Raw genomic sequence first — 17,439 nt, forward strand, 5'->3', positions numbered from 1 at the left:
ACCACAGCCGTATTCAGAAATGTTACTGTTTGGGCATCAGATCAAAAAAGTGGGTAACAATTGAAAATATATTGAGGTGCATGTCTTAATTGTTCCTTATAACTCAGTGGTCCTCAAACTTTTTAAATAGGGGCCAGTTCCCTGTCCCTTAGACTGTGGGATGGCCGGACTCTGTCTCCGCCCCTCAGCCCATTTGCCATAACCCAGCAGGCAGCATAAACGTCCTCAGCCAGCTGCAATTGGCCAGCGGGCCATAGTTTGAGAACCCCTGTTACAACTCATCACTGTTCTGGAAAACACATCCTTGAGTCTGACAGTACAAACACCACTCTGCAAACGTGACCTCCAATATTAGTCCTGAAAAAGCACGCTGGAAGCGGCCTCTGGCACACTGCATCTAGAATGTTCAGGACTCCATCATTGGAGAAGAGACCAGGCATCTTAGCCACTGACTGGCCTACCTGGACCAGATTTGCCAAAGTGCTTGAATTTACCAGTCTTGGTGATGAAGTTGGTTTGTCCATCCCAGATCTATTACTCAATTACCTCCTTAGATACAAGTAAAAAACACTTGTAAATGACTCTTTGTAGATTACCTTTAAATGTTAACAATACTGAAATCTGTGGTAGACTGATAACAGAGACAGAAAAGAAAATGCTGGCCTTGACCGTCTTCAACTTTAGCCAGGCCTAAGCTACCGAAACGGGCAGAAAAGATTGAATACTTTGGAATCCTGGACAGTTCACTGTGGTCTCGTTTCTCCGGCTGGGGTCCTTCAAATACAGGCACTGTGTGAGCTTATGATACAGGCTGACAGGATAAATTTCACAGGAGTGGCAGACTGGGGTCGTGACAGATAGGGGCAGAATGTGGGTAGGTGGAAAAGGAGGAGTATATGGGGAAGGAAAAGACAGTTAAGAGAAGTATGAATGAGGGTAATTCAGTCTTCTGTTTCAATAGTAATAATGGAGATCTGTGGTTTACAAAATGTTTTCCTCACAGAATTTCCAAGGTTAGGCAGCTATAAATACTCATGAATTCCAAGTGAAAAAACTGAGGCCCAGAGAAATGACCTGGTTGTGCTCAAATGGTGAGTTAGAAAGCATTTATTAATCATTCACTATGTGCCAAGCGCTGTGATATGTGGAAATAGCATTGGGGCTCAGACTGGTGGTATCGGGAATTCTCTCCTTCTGTAAGGAGGGGGTGTATTTCAGGCGGGAAGACTGTGAAGTTAAAGAAAGAGAACTTTCCATGAAGAACAAGAAGGTAATAGAATGCACTAAAAGAGCGATAAGTAATAAGTTTGAAAAAGTATGTGTGGAGAAAAGTTAGGAAAAGCTTTAAGAGCGCAATAAAAGTTTGTATTTAAGTGCTCAGACAATATGGACACTTCCAGTGGAACTTAGTGGACAGGGGAGTGACAAGATTAGAACTGAGGTTTAAGAATTTCCACACGGACTGCTGTGCAAAGGACAAATTGAAAAGAGAAATTTGAGGCATGGAAACCAATTAAAAATGGTGAAATTCAAAGCTGCATATGCTGATTCCGAGGCCAGTATATTTTCTACACAGTTGCAGTTTTTAAATTCTAGGCCAAGAAGTCAAATTTGGCAAGGGTACCATTGTGTATACAACGAGACTGGATCTTCTGGAAGTAGCTGTCAAAATAGGGAGCTAATCCTACGAAGGCTTCTTGGACAATGTCAGAAAAATAGCTGCTTTGGGTAAGTAATATATTTTAAAATATATTATTATCATTTTTGACTGAAAGACATGGCTCATTGTGAAAATAAGATTAACACGTGGAGTTAGAAGAGGGGAGGGAGCAGAATGGGTGCAGAGGGAGAGGGTGGGGGACTGGGTTGGTTGATTTACTGACTGATGTTGCAATCCTCTTGGGTAAAAGGAGAAGAGGAAGAAAGGACAGGAAATGATTAACTAGAAGAGGGCTGTGTAGTAGTTATCGTTGGGAATATCCTTGGGGCCACTGTTGCTGACTACTATTGACCTCTAAGTTGTGATTTCACTCTATCCCCACTTCAGTAAGACATATTTAATGCCCTCTTATGTCACTCCCATTCTTGATGAACACAGTGTGTGGTGTTTCTTCCTTCTTGTGTTTTTATGATAGCTGTTTGCTCTCCTCTTTCTTCTCCCTTTCCCCAAGTTACTTGGGTTCTCAAAATTAGCCAAATCTGCTCAATAACTTGCCAGATTTTATCAGAGGAAGTCATACTTCTGTGGTAATAATGACAGAAAGTGAATGACCCAGTACATAAGGGAGAAGGGAGAGGGGAAGAAAGTAATACAATATTAAGCCTTTGCTGTCAATGTAGATCTCCCAAACTGAGCTCCCTCCTAGAATGATTTCATGTACTCTGAATTCCTATTGCATATCACACACACACACACACAGATTCATAGAATTTCGAGTTGGAAGGGATTTCAGAGGACACAAAGTCTAACCTATACTTGAATTTTACAATGTACTCCAACAAGGGCTTATCTAGTCTTTGCATGAAGATTTCCAAAGAGTAGGAACCCACTACTTACAGAATTAGCCCATTCCACTCTTGATTTCACCTCTTTCTAGCTTCCACTAATTACTCATTTTGCCTTTTGGGACCAAGCTGAATAAGCCTAATTCTTTCATACAAGAGCCTTTCAGATATTTACATAGCTATAATTTCCCTTCTTCCACCTCCCCAAAAGTCTTTTCTAGGTAAATCGCTCCAGTTCCTTCAAGTGGTCTTCATATGGTAAGCTTTCTTTTAGCCTCTTTCCATCCAGGCAAAAATGACCCCTTTTCTGGACCCTCTTCAGTTTATTAATATCCTTTTTCAAAGTTGGTGCCTCAGATCCAGATCTTCTCCAAAAAGATTCACTGTCCTGTAATGTTGTGGACCCAAAGTACATAGAAAACAAGAATTCTGAAAGGATGATCTATATATATGGAGAACAGAACAACTTCCTGGGAGATGGCAGAAATGAGGAAGCTTAGTCAGCTGCCTCAGTTGGAGGCCACTCAAGACTCCAGGCCAGAAATGCCTTAGGCAAGCTGTAAGCAATAGAATGACCTAAATCCCTGGGAGAGGACAATGGAACTCAAAAGGAATGGAGGACCCAGAGTGCACTTGGGTTACTGGAACTTCCCTTGCTGGTGTTGTGAATCTCTCCAAAGGACTGTGATCCAAACCACAGTGATGGGAATAATGGGATACTCCACATAAGATGTATTACTTGTAATCATTCTCTTTTTTCAATTCCCTCATGTCTTGTAATAAAACTGCTTCAAGTTTGGATGCCTTGGTAGTCTTTTTTACTTGTAGACAGTAAACTGAAAACTCCTAGGGGAGGGCTAAAATAAATAAAAATTCAAATGTTCCCACAAATGACTACTGGGGCAGGGCATAAAGAGTAGTAATTATTGAGAAATGTCCAAGATTGACCTCAGGTCCTTGTGAATCCAGAGCTGCTTTCAACAATGATATGGGCTATAAGTTCATCTACATAGTCTCCTGCAAGTGTAGCAATTCTATGAGAAGACAGGGAATGTGTCTTAATATTTATTTTTTTAATCTTCAACATTTAGCACAATGTTTCATCCAGATTAATGTGAACTTAACTCTTTTTCCCAATCAGGTGGAAGCCCATCTGGCTATTATTAGGTATAACCAATTCACATACTATCCTGTTTGTATAGAGCGATTGTGAGGATGGAACTTTATATCAACCTCCATTATCTTCCCCCCAACCTGATCCATCTTTAAATTGCTGTTGAGATATTGATTAGCATATCTTTTAGACAGGTCTAGGGCCTGGTCATTCCATCTGGCTCCTCCTTGACTGAAGAATCAAGTCTGAGTTACCAAATTTTTCCCTAGTACTGAGAAACCTCCAAGGCTATATTTCCCTTATAAAAGATCTGCTCATGATGAAGATCTTTGCTAAGTCCTTTTCAGGACTAAGTCCACTATGAGGTGTTTCTTTCTCTCTGTCTCTCTCTGTCTCTCTCCCCCTCCCCCCATAATGCCTTCCCTTTAGTGGCATCTTTCTCCTAACTAACTCTGCTTACTATGCTAAACTCTATGGATTTCATCTACCAATTAATGGCATACCCAGGCCTCATGGCATATTCCTTTAATGAGTTCTTCCAAACTCCTTTTCTTGATAATGACATCCCTATTCCTTTCCCAACTCTATTTCCTATTTGCCACTCCTGGTGCCCATTTTATCTCTTATTTTGTCTGAAACCTCCTCTCGTAAATAAGCCCACCTTTTGCCAAAGAGAATGGACATTGTAAATTTGTCACATGTTAATTTCAAACTAGGAATTGCTACCCTGACCTTATCAATATCAGGATGCCATTTGTTGAAGATGTTGAATGAATGTTACTTTCCACACCATTCATTTGATAGTTAATCATGGGCATTGCTTTGTGACATTTCTCCAATTGAATTGTTATTTAACTTTTTTTATGTTCAAAGAATTCTCTATTTAGAACCAGAAGGGACTACAAGACTAAGCTAGTCCATCCTCTTCATTTTATAGATGATCTCAATAAGTGAAGGGACTCCTTTAACTCACATTGCTAATAAGCAGATGAGCCAGGGTTTGAATTCAGAGCCTCTTATTCTAAATCCAGCCCACTTTCTTTTCCAAATGGGTTATAAAGTCCTGGAAGTCAGACACCAGATTTACACATTTTGGTATCTTCATAATGCTACAGCAATGTCTTATAGTAATAGATTAAATACCTGGTTTTGATCTATTGTTCCTCTCACAAGCAAGTGAGCAGATAGAAAAAAGACTCTTGCCTTTCCTTTCTTACTTGCCTCCCTCTTTCCTCTCATCCCCCCAAAAAAGCTTTATAGATTACACATTGTCATAAGAAAGGCGTAGGGCTGTATTAGAAGAAGAATTACATTAGAACAATGGCTAGACAAATGTGTAAAACCAGAGGTAGGCCAGGCAGGAGCACTCTGGGAAATCCTTTTTTTTTTTTTCATCCCGTAGTTCCTCCAGCAGCACTTAATCCAATGTTCAGTTTGTTGTTCTTGGTCCAAATCCTTTTGGCCCTGAGAACTGCTAGCAAACATCGCAGTGCTCTCTGGTGGTGAGCAGTCAACCTCAAGCTAAGTCTAATGACACTATTTGGAAGAAATGATTGACTCATCATGCCTGGGGGAAGCGTCTTGGAACACATAGACTATCATTTAAAACTGTGGAGGGGGAGGAGAGGAGGAATGGTTCTAGGATACAGGCCTTGGCAGGGATTGTTGGGCTTTGTCTATTTGTTTTAGTGGTTGGGTTGTACCAGTTGAGAGGGAAGGAATATGCATTTTAAACAAACAACAAAAAATGTGGGCTTTTTTTCCTAAAGCATTTTAAGAATTTGAGGTAAGCCCATATAGTAGGTAGGGTTGGAGAACTGGGTAATGATAAAGAAGGAAGACTTGGAATTTTCTATTTCCTCTCTGCACTCCTTGGCTTGCAGGTGTGCAGCCTCAAGGCTCCATTTATCTAGGGGCTTGACCTTATTCAGGCTGAGAGGGAAACTGAGTCACAGAAGCCTAGACTCATGCAAGATTGAGTAGTGCTGCAAGCCAGTTTAATCATTCATGACAAGAAATCTCTTTTCTCAGCAGAGAAGCCAACTGGAAAAAAAAACAACATTCAGTGTTGGCATCTAACACAGTGCCTGGCACAAAGTAATCAATCAATAACCTACTTTGTGCCAGACACTGTGCTGGGTGCTAGGGATGCAAAGACAACAAATAAAACAACCCTTATTAGAAAGAAACTTAACATTCTAACAAGAGAAACAACAAAGAGGCATTTATTAAATGTTTATTGAAGGGAATCACAGAGCAGATTGGTAAGTATATATATTCCTGGAGTGGTCTGATTATGTCACCCTCAGGTCTCTTGGCATCTAGTCTAAGTTGTCTCTGCCTTCAGTTAGTACAGGAAACAGATGAAACTGAATTTATCTCCAAATTCCCCATTTTTGGTCATCAGTATTTACATCTAAAGATTCTTAATGACTTTGGGGGTTTTGCTTTGAATTCCTAGATGCCTGAAAATCTTGACCTAATTTATTAGAAAATACCCTACTTAGAGCAGTCCCTCTTCTTTCCTTTGACATGATCATATTTTTTAATCCAGAATTTAATTAGAGTAATCAGGTGGTGGTGATGGTTTTCACAATGTTTTTACATTGACTTCCGACTTATTAGTGTAGGTTGTTTTTTGTTTTGTTTTGTTTTTTATTTAAGGTTCATAGCACTGCCACATCAGTTATTTTATTTGATCCTCAGGCTGCTAGAACAAATATTTTTTTCTCTTTTTCACTGACTGAAAAACAATAGCTCAGGAAACTTAATGAGAGGCACTATTATATGATAACAAAAACAGTTATCATAGGGGGCTTCCAGAGAGACGGCTTTGCTAACTTTGAAGAGGTTCTTTAGCCAGTTCATAGACATATATTTAGGTCTGGGAGAGCTCTCTTTATAGAAAGCCTCATCTCTGGGAAGCCATATTGAACAATCAGAAGAATTGCCTTCAAGTCCCAGCTCTCCTCCTTCCTAGAATTATGCAAAGTATTTTGTAATATGAACATAACCCTCCTTTCTGAGTGCTATGAAAGGTCTGGCTGTGGGCCAGTGCTCAGGTTCCTCTCATTGGAATTATGCCAGAGAACCTTTACAAATTCCCAGGGCTTTTACCTCTCACTGTTTTCTAAATTTCCCTCATGACTCAACTCCATGGAGTTCGGGGTATGTTGAAGAAGCAGACATTAGTTTGAGTAAGAAGTTATGGCAACATGACTAATATGAAAATAGGTTTTATATGATTGTACTTATGTAATTAATAATAAATTAAATACTGTCATAGGGAGAGAGGAGAAGGATGGGAGAGTGGGGAAGAGGAAGGGAGAACATTTAGAACTCAAAATTTTATATAAAAATGAATTTTTAAATTGTCTTTACATGTAATTAGAAAAAATAAAATACTATTTAAAAGAAGAGATTATGGCAATAGTAGTCACAAAAGAGGAGAAAGGAAGTAAATACTTCAGAACTTCAACTGGGGAGCCTCCTGGGCTATATTGGTTCCTGAGCCAATTTGATTCTCCAGAGTTGTAGCACTTAACCCCTCCACATCCTTCCTCCTTTCTATCACAATAGCAACTTTTACCTAAGAATTAACAAATTCTTCCTTCCTCTTCATTCCATTCCTGGGAGTCCTAGGATTCAAGTCCTAACCTGGAAACAATTGAGCTGTGTAACCTTGGGCCAGTCCTTTAGTGCTTAGGTAACTCTCTAAAGCTATGGGTTACAGAAAAGATGCTGGCCTACATTGGTAGAGGAAGTTTCCTTACTTGGGAGATTCTTCTGCCAGTGAAATCATAGGGACACATTTTGTCCTTATCCTTTTACTAAATAAAAGTTAAAAGCTATAAAAACCAACTCAGACCTAAAAATGGCATGGTATCAGTTCTGACTACTGACCTCTTTAGATTTCTTTATGTTCCAGTTAAAATTCCACCTTTTAGAGAAAACCATACCCAATTCTTCTTAGTTCATGTGCCTTATCTCTATTAATTATCTTGTAGTTTTCCTGTATAAAGCTTTTATTGTATGTTGTCTCCTCTATGAGATTATAAACTCCTTGAGGGCAAAAATCTTGCCTCTTTTTTGTATCCCTTTTATTTAGCACAGTGCTTGGTAAATAAAGGAAACTTACAAATGTTTATTTTTTCCCCAGTTAATATAGTGTTTTATTTTTTCCAAAAACATGTAAAGATAACTTTGAACATTCACTTTTATAAAACTTTGAGTTCCAAATTTTTCCTCCCTCTCTCCTTTCCTTTTCTCCAAAATAATAAACAATCTGATGTAGGTTATACATGTCCAATCATACTAAACATATTTTCACATTAAGCATGTTTTGAAAGAAGAATCAGAACAAAAGGGAAAAAAAAAACCATGAGAAAGTAAACAACAGCAACAACAAAAAGGAAAATAGCATGGTCCTATCTATGTTCAAATTCCATAGTTCCTTCTCTGGGTGTAGATAGCATTTTCTACCAGGAATCTTTTGGAATTATCTTAGCAAGAAGAGCTAAGTTTGTCACAGCTGAACGTCACACGATGTAGCTGGTTATTGTGTACAACTTTTTTTTGGTTCTGTTCTTTTCACTCAGCAGAGTTCATGAAAGTCTTTCTAGGTTTTTCTGAGATCTGCCTGCTCACCATTTCTTACAGCACAATAGTATTCCATTGCATTCATATAGCACAACTTTTAACAGGTATTTATTGAATTGAATTGGATATTGAACCAACTTCTAAACCATTCTTTCAAATTGTAGTTCTTCAAGCTTAGTTTGCCTTATCATGACTTTATACCTGGAACCTAATTGATCGTTACCAAAATTTAGCTCACTGGTCCATTTTACAATCCCAAGCTCATTCTTAGACTATTAGGAAGCCTGACTATATGCATATAAAAAACTACCAATTTAGTTATTGATTAGGGATTCTTAATTTTTTTATGTGTCATGGACCCCTTTGGCAGTTTGGTAAAGCCTCTGGATCACTTCTTAGAATAATCTTTCTAAAATTTTTTAAACCATCATAAAGCAAATACTAAATTTCACTTAGAGGGTAGGGAATATAAATAAAGAAATGAAGATGTAATTTTTCTTTTCCCATTCAAGTCCCCTGGGGTTCCATGGACCACGTGTTCAGAAACTCTGCCCCAGAGGTATTTGTGAGGCCCAAGAGAAATTTGGCAAAAAAACTGGAATGTTTTGCCAACCTTTTAAACCTATAAGAGGTGTCAACAGGTGAGAAATATACCACCTGGATGTTGTAGAACAGAAAATACCAGACTGGATTTATTCTGACCCTACTTGGTATCATTAACAAAGGCCTGTCTGAAGAAGAGATGAACAGATTTTTGTCTCAGATCTTAGGGAAACTCTTAGATGAGGCCAGAAGTTCATGGGAATTGTACTGTAAGGGAGAGGTTGGAGAATGGAGGCAACACAGGGAAAGTAAACTACCCGTTTCTGCCCTGCTGAGACTGGCCCCATGTCAGGAGCCAAACTTTTCCAATAAAGAGCTAGCCACACCCCCTAGAACCTGGGGAAACTGCAGGCAGAGGCTATGCATTGGAGCTACGTGGCTTGAAAACGTCAGCTGGCAGATGACCAACACAGCTGGCAGAGAGGTCATTCAGGGACCTCCAGGGAATGATGGCTACCACTAACTAGAGGTTGCTGGTGAAATGATACAAAAGGCAGTGGCTTTTGGGAGCTCTACTTAATGCAGGATTGTAAATAACTAAAATCTATGAGGAAGAGTTGCTCTTGGGCAGGTAGCCATGATTTCTGCTAGGACTTTTATTTATTTCTTTGGCCTATACAATAAAACATCTTCCTCGAATTTTGTGCACTTCAAGCTTGTAAGCAGAGCTAGTAACAACATACCAGTTAATATATACTGAAGTAGCCAGATTTTCTAGATAGGGGTAATGAGAAGAGAAATCCCTTTCAGTGTGCTGGGGCCCTTCATATCATGTGAAAGCCTCTAGCAGAGGAGTATGTTTAAGAGGTTTGGACTATCCCAATCATCAGATAAGCTATATAGATAGCTTCCTTAATTCTTCCCAAAGTGGGGGAGAAAATAAAAGGAAATATCACATTGAATTAAAGTCTAAAGGATAGCACAGGATAGAGAACCCACCTTGCAGGAAGAAAGACATCCTCACACATAACCTTCCAGAGCCTCAGTTTCTTTATGTATAAGATGGCTAAACTAAGAGAACTGAGACAAATTTATAAGAATACAATTACTTCCCCAAATGATAAAGTCAAAGAATTTGAACCAGAACTTTTCAGAAGCAGAAATCAAAGCTATCATTTGAAAAAATGCTCTAAATCACTTTGATTAGAGAAATGTAAATTAAAACTGAGGTAACTCCTCATACCTATCAGATTGGCTAATATGATAGAAAAGGAAAATAATAGAAATGTTTGTTGGATGTGAGAAAATTGGTATACTAATACACTATTGGTGGAGATATGAATTGATCCAAATATTCTGGAGAATAATTCTAGCTGTGCCCAAAGAACTATAAAACTGTGCATACTCAGTGACCCATCAATACCACTAGTAGGTCTGTATCCCAAAGAAACTTTAAAAAAGAGAGAGAAAATGGATATAGATGTACAAAAATATTTGTAGCAGCTCTTTTTGTGGTGGCAAAAAATGTAAATTTAGGGGATGCTCTTCAATTGAGGAATGGTTAAACAAGTTATGTATATGATTGTGATGTAGTGTTAAAAGAAATGATGAACAGAATGGTTTCCAAAAATCTGGGCAAACTTATATGAATTAATACAGAGTGAAGTGAGCAGAATCAGGAGAATATTGTACCCAGTAACAGTAACATTGTATGATTATCAACTATGAACGACTTGGCTGTCTTTGACAATACAGCGATCCAAGACAGTTCTGAAGGACCTATGATGAAAAAAAAAAAAAAAAATGCTATTCTCTTCCAGAGAAAGAACTGGTGGAGTCTGAATGCAGTTCAAAGACTACTTTTAAAAACTTTATTTTTCCTGGGATTTCTTTTGCAACATAACTAATATGGAAATGTTTTGTGTGATGACACATAGATAACCTTTATCAAATTGCTTATCATCTTATGGAGGAGGAGGGGAACAAGAGAATTTGGAACTCAAAATTTTTAAAATTGAATATTAAAAATTGTTTTTGTATGTAAGTGCAAAAAATAAATATTTTTAAAAGATTTATACAGGATAGTCTCTGCCATCTCTTCCAACTCTAAATCAAAGATCTTTTTAGAAGACTTGGGCTCAAGTCTGCCCCTGTCACATCTTAGCTGAGTGACCACAGACAAATCACTTCATCTCTCTGTGCCTTGGGTATCTGTAAATTTTTAGGTGAGTTGCTGATTGGCATATGTGAAGAGAGCATACTACATTAAAGAAATCCTAGATTTGAACTTCTTTGACCTTCTCTTCCCCCATTAATGTTTATCTTAACACTTTTAAGCTCAATATAATAAGTCTTCCAAACCAAACAAAGAGCCTGCCTTTCAATCACAGTCACTCTTTCTCATGTTTAGATTATTTTTTTTCTGGTAGCTAGATACTTCCATTAATAAATCCTCTAGGAACAAAACTCCTTTTCAAGGAAATGGGAACCTCCTGAGCCAGATTTCAGTGGCAGTGTTCCTACTAGATGTACTAATGGACAAGAAGACCTACAAGGCCATACATGACAAAAATACCTCTGTGCACAGCTGGTCTTTGTTTGGGCAGGACTTTAGGCAAATAGGGCCAGCCCTAGGCAAGATTGTGAAATTCAGAAAGTTTCTCTAACTTATCCCAGTTTCCCTGTTCTGTAACCTTTTCTCCTTTCAGGAGGTTGAACTTTCCACAAATCTGGCTCTGCCTTATCAGAACAAGAAAGATCCTGATATTAAGTCATTCATACTTGTTAGTTGAGAGACTGGTGTAGTAAAACTCACATTTAGTATGGAAAACTTTTATTCCTGTTATTGCTTCCAACTTGAATTTTCTTTTAAGGGTTCTGTTTCTAATTTTGAAATTTGAGGCAAGGACTACTGGCTAGGGCAAAGGGGCTTCTAAAATGGTGATGGATGCTTTTATGAGTAAAATACATTGGGGTTTATTAGGTTGGTGGCAGTGGGGGTAAGGAAAAGACACAAAAGGGCAAAAGTCTTGAAACGACTTTCTTTTCTTGGCTGAGCCCAGGCTGTCCCCTCAACCCCATCAGTCTAATTCAACTCCTTTCCTCTCTTCCTTTTTTTGTCTTTACTTTCTCAAGATTCTTACATCCTTGTTTTATATTTCCTAACCTCAACTTCATAAAAAGATATGTTGGCTGCCCTCTAATTTAGAGAAAGTCAATAATTTGCATATGGTGAATTCAGATTAACCAAAAAATTCCATTCCCCAAATTTATACTGAACTAAGAATTTCCAGAACTTTCCAGATTCTACCATATTTAAAATGAAGTCTTTAAAATGAAGGGTAATTCCCCTTCTGCATTTCCTGTCATCCTTAGTAACCAAACAAAATTGGGAAATGCATAGGTGAATTGCCTAGGGTGATTAACATAAAACCATGTTGCCTTAGGTCCAGGAGTGTTATAAGTAAGATAAAGGATATAAAGCACTTTGCAAATCTTAAATCACTATATAAATGTCAGTTATTATGGTTGTTACTGTTAGCCCCCAGTCACCAGATCTGCAGTCTAATGATGATTTCATTCTCCGAGTCTCCTACTGTACCCCTGCTGAGCTCAAATTTAGAGAGAAATGCAGGAGAATGCTGGGAAATGTTTAACAGCTGCTCTGTCCAAAAAAAAATACACACATAGTCTGCATTAATAACACTTTCTTAAGTCTAGAAAACCAACAACACAAATAATCAAATGATAAATCAAACCATAATTTACTGAGATTTTCAATTTTTGAGTTATAAATTTCCATGTTGAATATTTAGCAATCTCTATTTAGAGCTATACCTTAGTATATCCCTGCACCCATTAGGGGCACATATGCAAAGTGAGCCATTGTGTCTTTTGGAGCAGATACCAGAATATGTCAAAAACTAGCTGAAAAACACTCTGAAGGAGGTGTTGAAACAGCATCTGTCCCCTGGCCTTGCAATGATCAATTTTTGAGGTATCCAGTAGAGACTCATTCATCTAGCAATCAACTCAATGTCATTGTAGAGCCCATAAATGTATCAAGTGATAGTTATCATCCCGCGGTGGAAGACTACTGTGATAAGCAAAGAAGACAGAATTCATTCTGTTGGGAATAAGAGTAGGAATCTCCTTCTAGTACAGGTTTTGGATGTATCTGGAAAACACTCAAGATGGGGGGATGAAGTTGAGATTTCAGACCAACCTGCCACTCTGGAGCTTTAAAACTGACATTAATTTCTTTTCTCCACAGCTCATGTAAATGAACAATCCTTTTGCAAGGCTGAGAAAGAGATTAAAAACCTGCACAAAGAGGGGGTTGGGTCTAACTAGTTATGAATCATAATGGCATTAAATCACACCTTTAGGTAAAAATCCTAGGCAGAAACACAGGAAAGCAGCTCAGGATTGCTTTCTAAGAGTGTTCAGATGATTGTGAGCAAATTGCCCAAGACCAGACTTTGGAACTGCCTCTGCATACATAGTGGGAATAGCTCAAATTGGAAGGCCACCTGGTGATTTTAACAGATAATGCACTGCAAGTAAATTATCTAGTCCTACCCCAGAAGAGGCTACCTATGCACTAACCTTTTCTGGTCAAAAGAAAGCATGGCATAAATAAATAGGTAAAACTCTTTTCTACTTATAGAGGCATCATGGTATAATTGAACAAGTTCAGGAGAAGCTAGGGTTGAAGCCCCAATCTGCTACTTAAAACATGGAACAAGTGAATTAACTTCCTTTCCTGAGTTGTTTCTTCACCTATACAATTTAAAAGTTAGACCAGAAGATCTCTAAGGATTTTTTGCTCTGTATCCTATGAACCTACAAACTTTAAGAAACATCTAAGTTTATTCTGTGTAATAGATAAGCCTCACTCCCACAGATGTAGGCTGATTCTTTCCCTGTAACTGAAGGAAGCTGTCTCCCCAGGATCTGATAGACCCAGGCTCAAACCACCTGCCTAGCTATTGACTTAGCCTCCCGGTATCCTCAGACAGTAAAGATGTTTCTTCCTGTTCACTTAAGGTTTTAAAAGGGCCGGCTCATATGGAGTTGGAGCCCTTCTGACTTGGCAGTTTTCCCAAGGACTCAGGAATCACCACACCCTGTTTTGCTGACCATATACATTTCCATGTGAAGACTGGGAGGAAGCATCTAATTAGGCTGAGTACTGTATCCTCATTGAATATCCTTTCTATAATATGCTAATAAACCTCTTTTTGTTAATTAATTGTTAAATGAGCCATTAGTGGACCAGGGGTCCATAAACTTTTAAAAAAGATAGTCTGATTACTATTCTTCAATATAATTGGCTTCCTTAATTTTATTGTGTATTTTATTTCTTAAGCATTTGAAAATATTCTGAGAAGGGTCCATAGGTTTCACCAGTTTGACAAAGGAGTCCATGATACAAAAATGGTTAATAACTCCCATATTAATGTCTCATTTCTCCAATTTAGAACCTAAACTCTCAAGGCTCTTGCATTCACTTGGCACAGCCCACCACACCTTTTAAGGGAAAAGCAGAAAGGAAATTAGCATGTTGTGATTATAATTTTTAAAGTCATCGACATTAATAATCAATGTATTTATGGAATCAGAGGGATAATTGCAAACATGTGTTGCAGTTAAGTCATCAAGAAAATTCTAATGAGGTTAGTTGAAATTGTAAGGAGAAGGGGAAAAATGCAATTTAATACCATTGTCACCTAAAGAACAATAGCAGGAAAAGACTTTAAAAAAAAACACATCAAAACCTCCATCTGCCTTTAGAGCCAAATAACTGACTTTAAAGTTTAAAATGGAGAATGTTTTACAATTTGATTATAAGAAAATCTCTACAAAGGAAACTTGTATTTTCTAAAAGTATTTACCCACTTCTATGTTGATCTCAGTTAGTTTCCCAATCTGATCAAACTAATCTTTTCCATAGCATTCACAGTATTGGGAATTCAGAAGAATGAGCAATACACTAGCAGTCAGGAAACCTGGCTTCTAGTCTTTATCCTGCTCTCTCACATGGAGCAAATAAAATGAGACCCGTGGGCAGATGGCTTTGAAGATCCTTCCCAGCTTTCATATTCGTTCCTGATCTTGTTTACTACATTCTTCAACTTAGTAGTGGTTACTGCTGCTGACCATTAGAGGGCAGAACTAGCTGCCTGAACCAACTGATTTATTCTATGATGAAAACTCATTGATTTGTATCCCACGAATTCATAATTCCATAGAATTTGGAAATGGGCTAGACAGGAATTTAATTTTTAACCAACTCTGAAAAAAAATGTGGTAAGGAAACTGATAGTGTAAACAAAATTGCAAAAAGAGTATTTAGCCAATTTAAGTGAATCAACTCTTTTCTGGGACCTTCACAGCATCTGTTCCTAGATTAGCAAGTAGTATGTTAATTATAAATGAATCTTCTTTATTTAGGCAAGCACTTTTTTAGCTCTTAATTCATATTATTGTATATATAGCAAAATGTGGATTAACTGGATTTGTAATCATCATAATAACTCATATTTATGAAGAGCGTTAACTATGATATACAGAGAAGTTGATTGGTAAGGAGTTACAAAGTTTTAGTTAATTATGCATCACAAAACCAAAAACAAACCCTCTTGTTTTGACCTTTTAAAAAATATCTTTCTAAAATATGAGTCTACTTTTCTTCCCAGAAATGTGGGTTTTAGTCCTGGAATTCATTCAATATATTACCTTAGGCAAATCATCCTTTCTGGATCTCAGTTACCATTTTTGTAAAATAAGGCTTGAATTGTATCTCAAAGATCCAGTTTTGACATTCAATGAGATCTTGATTGTATGAATATTTATTTGATGATTTAAGTTCATTAAGTGCTTAGCCAAGCATCTTTTATGAGCAGATAGTATAGACATAGATGTAGAAGTTATAGGAAGTAAGTTAGGCACATTGGGTACTAATTCCAGTGACAACCCTAGGCCAAGGAATGACGTTTCTTAGAATATGGATTTTATAATGCCCTTAGAGGCCATCTAGTACAAACTTTTCATGTTACAGATAAAGAAACAGCCACACAAGCTAAAAAAACTTACTCAAAAACAGAAAATGATGGCATCAGACTATGATACAGTTCTGTGATTCCAAATTTATTCCTCAAGCTACCGTTAGTGTCATTAGTACAGTGGAAATGGGAGCATGCAGTATGGATTTTGGGAATCATATGTAAATAGTGAGTACTTCTAGTAGAGGATGGGGAAGAATTTGGCTTATATAGACCTTTCCCTACTAACAACTCCCTTGGTCATAACTCTATATACTCAGTTCAATACAATGAACATTTAATTAACTAAGTGTGATAAGGTGAAAGCAGTACACAGGTTACATAGTCTCTATCCTCAAGGAATTAACAGTCTTATAAAGAGATACAGAACCAATTTTGTTATAAGGCACAACATTACATAATAATCCTCTACTCTCTCAATACATTCTTCATTCTACTATCAGTCAGTGAGAGAACATTTATTAAGCACTACTCTATGCCAGGCAGTGTGCTAAACATTAGAGATTCAAAGAAAGGCAAAAGCATATCTTCTATCTCAAAGAACTGACATTCTAAAGGGGAGACAACATGCAAATAGCTATGTACAAATGAGACATAAAAAATGTAAACATTCCTCTCAGAAGAAAGACACTGCTCATGCTACTGCCAGAATTGTCTTTCTTAAACATAGATCAATCATTAATGCTTTTTGAATAAATGAATAATAACGAGCCTATTAGTTATACATACAAAATGTTTTGTGAAGCTAAGTATTCCCAACATAACGTGGCTTCTTATTAGAAAAAGAAGAGGCACACAAATTTAGTTTGCTCGACAAGTATAGTTTTTATTATAGGTTATAAATTGAACTTATTATTCAAATTCATTTTGTGTGAATTTGGATAGTGTAAACCTGTCTTTCCTAACAAGTTGCATTCTGGTTAACTAAGGGCCCACCTTCCCCGTAGGTAGCTGCCAATAATTAATGAATCAGATAAGTAGTTAACAGAATTTGAAAATTAGACAAAAGATAGGGTTGCATAGACTTTTCTCAGAACTTAGCTTGTTGATTGATTAAATTAAAAGAAAGAACCTTCTCTGAATTCTGATATCTCCAGAGAAGTGAATTGATTTGCCTAGAGTCATAAAGTCAAGCAAAGACTAGAATCCAAGCCTCCTTATTCACAATCCACTTTTCTTGCCATCATACCCCATGGCCTTCCTTATGTCCCATAGAAAGTTTGATAGAAATTTCAGTTTAAAAAATTTCAGTTTAGTCTCGACTAAATTTATAAATTCTATCTTTGTTGTCATTCAGTTATTTCAATCATGCCTGCCTCTTTGTGAACTCATTTGGAGTTTTCCTGACAGAGATGCTAGAACATTTTGCCATTTCCTCTAGATTTTTTTATTTTTTTCCCCAAATTCTTTTTATAAACTTTAAAAAAAATTGAACTGAATACAAAATAAGAAAAAAACAGAATAGAAAAAGAAAGGCAGAATGAGAAAATAAAAACAAATCAAAATATTATCATGTATCCAGGAAAACATCAGGGAGGTTTCAAAAATCCATAACAATAAATTTCCATTTCAAGAAAGTATATATAATCATAACAGAGATTATATTCATAA

At 37.3% G+C, this 17,439-nt stretch overlaps 1 long non-coding RNA gene across 6 annotated transcripts in view; it reads left to right on the top strand.

The window, feature by feature from the left end:
- Positions 1-17,439, top strand: part of LOC141558133 (uncharacterized) — a 33,213-nt gene that overhangs the window by 1,227 nt on the left and 14,547 nt on the right. For 5 of the 6 annotated variants that reach the window (XR_012486968.1, XR_012486971.1, XR_012486970.1 and 2 more), the window contains exons 2-3: positions 1,597-5,883; positions 13,811-13,952. This is a non-coding gene — a long non-coding RNA (uncharacterized LOC141558133). The remainder of the gene's footprint in view (positions 1-1,596; positions 5,884-13,810; positions 13,953-17,439) is intronic. The other variant, XR_012486969.1, reaches the window with a different exon arrangement.

Source organism: Sminthopsis crassicaudata, chromosome 2 (assembly GCF_048593235.1).
Source record: "Sminthopsis crassicaudata isolate SCR6 chromosome 2, ASM4859323v1, whole genome shotgun sequence".
Taxonomy (NCBI): domain Eukaryota; kingdom Metazoa; phylum Chordata; class Mammalia; order Dasyuromorphia; family Dasyuridae; genus Sminthopsis; species Sminthopsis crassicaudata.